Source organism: Prorops nasuta, unplaced genomic scaffold, assembly GCF_024137725.1.
Source record: "Prorops nasuta isolate Cenicafe-Biocafe unplaced genomic scaffold, Cenicafe_Pnas_1.2 PNAS00017, whole genome shotgun sequence".
In the NCBI taxonomy this organism is placed as follows: Eukaryota; Metazoa; Arthropoda; class Insecta; order Hymenoptera; family Bethylidae; genus Prorops; species Prorops nasuta.
This window is the reverse complement of record NW_027116814.1, coordinates 1370149-1378238: the sequence shown is the minus strand read 5'-3', so window position 1 is coordinate 1378238 and position 8090 is coordinate 1370149. Positions and strand designations below refer to the sequence as shown.

General features: G+C 30.2%; 2 long non-coding RNA genes across 3 annotated transcripts; both read right to left on the bottom strand.

The window, feature by feature from the left end:
• Window positions 1-1298: 1298 nt before the first annotated feature.
• On the bottom strand, window positions 1299-2666 carry LOC136779719 (uncharacterized). The gene is made up of 4 exons (XR_010823667.1): window positions 2532-2666; window positions 1863-1967; window positions 1484-1720; window positions 1299-1401 (listed from the first exon to the last, which is right to left on the bottom strand). It is a non-coding gene; the product is annotated as an uncharacterized lncRNA (long non-coding RNA).
• Window positions 2667-5701: 3035 nt separating this feature from the next.
• On the bottom strand, window positions 5702-7243 carry LOC136779556 (uncharacterized). 2 transcript variants are annotated; one of them, XR_010823605.1, is made up of 3 exons: window positions 6751-7243; window positions 6541-6679; window positions 5702-6422 (listed from the first exon to the last, which is right to left on the bottom strand). It is a non-coding gene; the product is annotated as an uncharacterized lncRNA (long non-coding RNA). The 2 variants fall into 2 exon arrangements; XR_010823604.1 differs by having other exon boundaries at window positions 6541-6663.
• Window positions 7244-8090: the final 847 nt, after the last annotated feature.

The following is an 8090-nucleotide window of genomic DNA, read 5'->3' as shown; positions in this document are numbered from 1 at the left end:
TTCAGCCGCCATTTTGATACCGCCATCTTGAAAAAAAAAATTTGTTTTGCATGAACTTATCGTTCAAATATCGGGATCACTTTTTAAAAAGATTTTATTGACCTAAACAGAGGTTTTCCCCTCTAAAAATAAGCATGAAGAAGAAAAAGTGTATGAAAAATTGTGTTTTTCTACTAATTTTCTTGAAAAAGTGAGGTTAAACGATATTTTTGGTCAATTTTTTTAGCGGCATTCGAAAGAGCGACTTCGAAAACATAAGAAATTAATGTTTGTCAATCCAAATATAAATTATTTTAAGTGTACTAAATAGTCCAACATAACAAGAAAAATCAGTTAATTTGGGCCTTAATGGGTTAAGTGTTACAAATTTGTATAAAAAATATGTATTTTAGTTTTAACTTATTATTGTGTAACATATGGTGTATAAAAATAACTGAAAATATATATTTTAAATTAAATTTATGTTGTTGATATTTTGTGAAGAATAACACATCATTAACTTTTATATTAATAATAAGGAGCTATATTCTTGAGTCGTAAAGTCCATTGGAGCTTGCAAGTCAACTATGGATCCCAAGCTTACAGCAATAAGATTCTACGAATAAAGAAGATGCAATTCATTATTAAAATAGATAATCTTTAACTCAGATTTTTTTGCAGAAACCTAATATCAATAGTGACAAGCTTTCGTATCTATTTCCAATTGATGATGCTGGAACAGAACCTCTGAGAGCTCCTGACAGCTCAACTGCCACAGGTCCAAGAAACAGCTATTTACGTAAATCTGTCCAGTGTCATGCAATACTTTATCCAGAAGCCATTCTGCTATTATCCAGCTAATGTTTCTACGCAATATAATTAATTTCTTATTCATTTTCAAATATACTAAATATGTAAAGAAGAAAAAGCCAATATATTAAAATCCATTTACTTACACTACATCTCATTACGTAACCGTGAGTGAATATTGTTGAATGGTGACAGAACAGCTTAGAGTTGCAGAATCAGAATACATTCCTGTTGTGGGTAATGTTGCTGGGTCCTTCGTCTTTCGCAGTATCCAAAAGCAGGAAATTTGCAATGATTTTACAATTATAGCCTATATTCGAAGAAAACTTTAATACTTAAGCTTAAATTGAAGAATATTCAAATGATTAATAGTAACTCCTTACGGATTAAGATGTCTTGCATTATTTCCAATTTCTGCTACCAGTGCGTATAGGCAAATTCAGTGGTAAATTGTTATTCTCATCACTTAGAGCTTGTTAAATCCTGTAAGTTACATAGCACTTTAAAGTGGGCAAACGAATCCTTACGCTGCATTATATTAGTCTTCTCTTCCTTCGCTAACTTTTAAAAATTCATATATTACTGTTATCCACGAGTATATTTACCCAGTGGCTGAAAAATATTAGAAAGAGTATGAAAATTCATTCTTAAAAGTAAGCATAAATTATTTCCATATTCATAAAGTTATACATACCTATTCTATTATTTAGCTGGATGTTAGCTGCCACGAAGACATCCATATGCAATGTGCCTGCCCTCCTTCCTTTTTAATCCAGTGTATTATCCTAATAGTTTGCTGCAGGACAGTCTTAAGTCAGAAATAAACTGAAGTGTGATACCTCGGTTCAACTTTCTCTTTACCCTGGTCTACCATCAGGAGATACTCTTTTTTATCTTGATTTTTCATAACATAAATGATAAATAATTATTCCTGAAATAAAAACGTGCACACACACACACACATATATATATATATTATCTCCTACTTCATGATTGACATAAATGTTGTTTCTACTACTTTCGTTTAATTCTATATGCCAATAATTGTAAAAGAAAAAGATTTTACATCTTACCTCTTCATTTCTCCTTGCTATTTCATCTTCTCTCTTTCTTTTAAATGTCTCTACTATTTTATTCACCATATTCTTGTTAGTTTCTTTCAACTTACTCTTCTTTTTCTGTTAATAAAAATAAAAAATACATTAAAAAATTAAATTATCATCAACATTTATAAAGAAAAAAAACGTATAGGAATAGGAAATAGAAAGAATGTATTATGGAAAAATATGACTATCCATATGAGCCTAGAATTTGGATTGTTATAGTCTGGTTGTTATAAGTTTATCAAATATAATTATTAACTTAAAACATTATTTCGTTGGTATAGAATATAAATGCTTTTAATAATTGATAGTGTGTTTTAAAATATTAAAGACAGTTCTCATAAGTTTTAAACACTAGCAAAACCACAATGTCTGTGTATGTGTGTGTTCGTGTACACCTAGCTATAAAGCAGTTTGCGTACTGAGCAAAATTTTTAACAAGTAACCAATTATGTTTTTGAACATAAGCTACATAGATAACTGACATATCAATGTTATGCATAATTATGACAAATCTAAAATTAAATGCAAATTCGTATTATTCAAATTGTGCCTTAATTACTTATCATACTCTATTATTCCATTACATTATATTTTTATTATATAAAGTAATAATGTTTGATGAATATTATATCTAACCTTTCTTTCAATTTTGTAATTTTCTTTCTCCTCTGTATTAATGATATTGCTATCTTTTTCATCTATAAGATCTGAATTATTGAATTTTTTATATTTGATTCTTCTATAGTTTACTATTTTTTCTAATTCATCCTCAGTTTCTAAGAATAAAAAATATATATATTAAATAACATTTAATAGCAAATTAGTGAAAAATAATTCACATACATACCACCTACAGCTAATATCGCACAAGACTTTAATCGTCCACCTATTCTTACGCTGTATAGATCATCACTTGATCTTTTCTCTAAAAATTTAGAAAACAGTTCAATTTTGTCAGTTGATACTGTTACATTAGTAGCATCCGCTACCATTCGAATTCGAGCTAGGCTCATTGAAACACAATTACTTCTTCTTTTTTTATAATAGGATTTGTTGCCTTGCAAAATCGCCAAACACCCACTATTTGTACTATAGAGTAAGAATTCTGTATAAAGACTATAATCGTTCCGAAATAGCTTGCAGTAAGCTTCCAGCAGAGATGAAACGGGAGATTGCTCATGCGAGGTCCCGAGGCAATCCCTACCGGTAGGCGGCGCTGGTGTTGGCAAACGCGTGTCTCAGGTCCATCTAACCCCTAACGCCATCTATCGGAAGAGACCACGAAGCACGAGCGTTAAGCTTAGAATAGGGTAAAACATATATGCATTGTTGCCAGAAAGCGGAATAAAGAGAGAGCGGAGATATTTTCTCGGACCTCTCTGTCTTTCTCGCTGTTAGCTTCTAGCAGAAGAGTCGAGGCAAAATCTTTCCGTTTCGCTTTGTCGAAAATCTACCAATATTCGATGTCATTTATATTTGCAGGCCAATGCCTTTATACATGATTTTTTCAGCATATTTATTTATCAGCATTGACTTATTTAAATCAATAATAAATTAAGGAAATGCGTATTTGATATATAATAATTATTTTAACTATAATTTCATCGTTATATTTCGCTTATTTCCGTAAAATCTGCATTTCTTTAGTTTATTATTGATTATTGTAAGTCAATGGCAATTAAAAAAAATTTAATCTTAAAAAAAAAAGAAAAATAGCGATCAGGAATCGAACCCGGACCCACGAATCGCCACGCGATTACCTTACCGCCTAGACCACGAGGCTTCTTAAGTGCACCGTAAACAGATAGTCTTTTTAAGGGCTTGAAATCTTCTATTGAAACATAAATAAACGAAGAACCGACATCTTTATTCATTATTATTCTATGATAATGGTACACAAATTAAAGAATAATTATATAATGTAGATTTTCAAAAGCTTTTCCAATAACCAAGAACGGAAACTGCGAGCGTTGATTATTTATCTTCGTTCTTGGCTATTGGAAAAGCTTTTGAAAACTATTCAAAATATAATTATTCCTTAATTTGTGTACCATTATGACAGAATAATAATGAATAAAGCTGTCGGTTGCTCGTTTATTTATATGGTTTAAAAGAAGATTTCAAGCCCTTAAAAAGACTATCTGTTTACGGTGCTCTGAAGAAGCCTCGTGGTCTAGGCGGTAAGGTAATCGCGTGGCGATTCGTGGGTCCGGGTTCGATTCCTGATCGGTACTTTTTTTTTTTTTTTAAGATTAAATTTTTTTTAATTGCCATTGACTTACAATAATCAATAATAAACTAAAGAAATGCAGATTTTACGGAAATAAGCGAAATATAACGATGAAATTATAGTTAAAATAATTATTATATATCAAATACGCATTTCCTTAATTTATTATTGATTTAAATAAGTCAATGCTGATAAATAAATATGCTGAAAAAATCATGTATAAAGGCATTGGCCTGCAAATATAAATGACATCGATTATTGGTAGATTTTCGGCAAAGCGAAACGGAAAGATTTTGCCTCGACTCTTCTGCTAGAAGCTAACAGCGAGAAAGACAGAGAGGTCCGAGAAAATATCTCCGCTCTCTCTTTATTCCACTTTCTGGCAACAATGCATATATGTTTTACCCTATTCTAAGCTTAACGCTCGTGCTTCGTGGTCTCTTCCGATAGATGGCGTTAGGGGTTAGATGGACCTGAGACACGCGTTTGCCAACACCAGCGCCGCCTACCGGTAGGGATTGCCTCGGGACCTCGCATGAGCAATCTCCCGTTTCATCTCTGCTTCCAGTATACTGTAAATGTCCTAGGGAAATTAATGACGTCATGAATTTCCCTAGGACATTTACAGTATACTGGAAGCTTACTGCAAGCTATTTCGGAACGATTTGGGACGTTTACATGCGGTACATACTAGATTGTCCGAAAACTTTTGTAGAAGTGAGTCGACTACCTATATGACTAGTGAATATGGCCGAAATCTAGTAATATATTGCTATAATGTCGTAAGGCATTTATTGTAGTATTCATTTAGATATCAAGATGAGAAAAAGATAATTGAATAATCTTCAAGATAACGTCAATTTAAAGAAGCAGAAGAAAAAACTGCAAAATAAATGTAATTAAGAAAAACTATGGATCTTAGATAAGTAAAAACGTTTGAATAATTTAAAGTATTTATATATTGAATTTACTAGTGTTACTTTGTGGAAATATATTTTGTACAAATATGATTTAGGTGTTTGTGGCTTTCGCAAAGGATTAAAGAAATGCAGCATAAATGTTTATCAGAATAATAATGAGAGACGAGACAAAAATGACTGATAAGTGTAATTAAAATATTCATGCGTACTTTATTGACATATATGTCATCTGGTATAACTTTTACTGCTACGATGTTCATATTAATTATGATTTTATGATGAGAAACGCATGGGTCAAAGAAGGCAATACTTCTTACAAGGTAAATGTAAACAATTTGCAAATGTATTATACTTTCAATTTCAAATATAAAACTGTGTCTTAACTGTTTAGTTGATTAATTATTTAGATATTACTTTTATCGCTGGAATGATATCTTGCTCATATCTACGATGAGCAGAAATAAGAAGATATGAAGGACTTTCGACTAATCCCATCCATGTAAATTGCTTCCTTTGGCACAGAGTTTATGGTTAGTAATCGCAAGGTATATGTAATTTTTATTACAGTGTTTATTAATTCAAAGTTACTTTTATTTTGCTTAGCTTAATGAGTTTATATATTAAATATGGTCTGCTTTGGTTTTTCAGATATTACTGAGCGACTGAAGTGGAACTTTTATCAAATAACCTATTCAAGGATTATAATAAATATATAGAGTATGGATATATATATAATTATTAATAATCATACGCTGCAAGATTTGTACAGATGACAAGTGTCTTTATAACAGTGATTTTGCAATACTTAATTAGAACAAGTTCAAGCAAAGTTAAATTATACAAGTTAATATTGAAATTTTATCATTTTCACTATTATTAAATATATTTAATAGATATACAATATGCAGGGCGTACCACTTAAAATGCTCCAGAACATAGATACAAAAAGACGCGTACCTCTTCAACTATAAGAGATATTCAATGTTTGCACAGGACTTTTTCGAAACCTTTTGTTATTTGCTTCCAAAAGGGTCATATGAAAAAATTGAATATCTCTTATAATTAACGCAATACACGCTTTTTGTATCTATGCTCTGGGGCATTTAAGTGGTACGCCCTGCATATTGTATATCTATTAAATATATTTAATAATAGTGAAAATGATAAAATTTCAATATTAACTTGTATAATTTAACTTTGCTTGAACTTGTTCTAATTAAGTATTGCAAAATCACTGTTATAAAGACACTTGTCATCTGTACAAATCTTGCAGCGTATGATTATTAATAATTATATATATATCCATACTCTATATATTTATTATAATCCTTGAATAGGTTATTTGATAAAAGTTCCACTTCAGTCGCTCAGTAATATCTGAAAAACCAAAGCAGACCATATTTAATATATAAACTCATTAAGCTAAGCAAATTAAAAGTAACTTTGAATTAATAAACACTGTAATAAAAATTACATATACCTTGCGATTACTAACCATAAACTCTGTGCCAAAGGAAGCAATTTACATGGATGGGATTAGTCGAAAGTCCTTCATATCTTCTTATTTCTGCTCATCGTAGATATGAGCAAGATATCATTCCAGCGATAAAAGTAATATCTAAATAATTAATCAACTAAACAGTTAAGACACAGTTTTATATTTGAAATTGAAAGTATAATACATTTGCAAATTGTTTACATTTACCTTGTAAGAAGTATTGCCTTCTTTGACCCATGCGTTTCTCATCATAAAATCATAATTAATATGAACATCGTAGCAGTAAAAGTTATACCAGATGACATATATGTCAATAAAGTACGCATGAATATTTTAATTACACTTATCAGTCATTTTTGTCTCGTCTCTCATTATTATTCTGATAAACATTTATGCTGCATTTCTTTAATCCTTTGCGAAAGCCACAAACACCTAAATCATATTTGTACAAAATATATTTCCACAAAGTAACACTAGTAAATTCAATATATAAATACTTTAAATTATTCAAACGTTTTTACTTATCTAAGATCCATAGTTTTTCTTAATTACATTTATTTTGCAGTTTTTTCTTCTGCTTCTTTAAATTGACGTTATCTTGAAGATTATTCAATTATCTTTTTCTCATCTTGATATCTAAATGAATACTACAATAAATGCCTTACGACATTATAGCAATATATTACTAGATTTCGGCCATATTCACTAGTCATATAGGTAGTCGACTCACTTCTACAAAAGTTTTCGGACAATCTAGTATGTACCTTACATGCACAGACAAGCCATTCATATTCATAAAATTTATAGACGGCCATGCGTAATAGTTATTTTAGCCTAGGGAATTTTCGGAGATAATAGGGTCTACCGTTTATTTTCAGGGATTAGATCCAGAACTCGGATCAAACTTACCGCAGTGTCACAACTTACGAAAAAAAACTAGATGACCCTAGACTAATCCGGATCTAGTGAGGAGGCTGCTTTCGCGAGAGTGAATCCGGATCCAGATTTAAGTAGAGTAATTAGGGCCTATTCAGGTGTGGAAATTTTAGCTGTCATTAGTGGCATTATTCTAATCAACAAAAGGTAAATATTAAATTTCCAATTTGTTTTGCTAAAGATAAAGAAAGAAGTATAATAATCATTAATAATTTTCACTTTTTATATAATATATTAATTTTCTTACATAATTTCTCTTAATAACATATTATTTACAGATTAAACAATGGATTATATGAATTTATGGAATATTTTATTTGAAAATAATGAGGAGGAAGATGATGTATTATTATCTTCCTCCTCCTTATTTTCAAATAAAATATTCCATAAATTCATATAATCCATTGATTAATCTGTAAATAATATGTTATTAAGAGAAATTATGTAAGAAAATTAATATATTATATAAAAAGTGAAAATTATTAATGATTATTATACTTCTTTCTTTATCTTTAGCAAAACAAATTGGAAATTTAATATTTACCTTTTGTTGATTAGAATAATGCCACTAATGACAGCTAAAATTTCCACACCTGAATAGGCCCTAATTA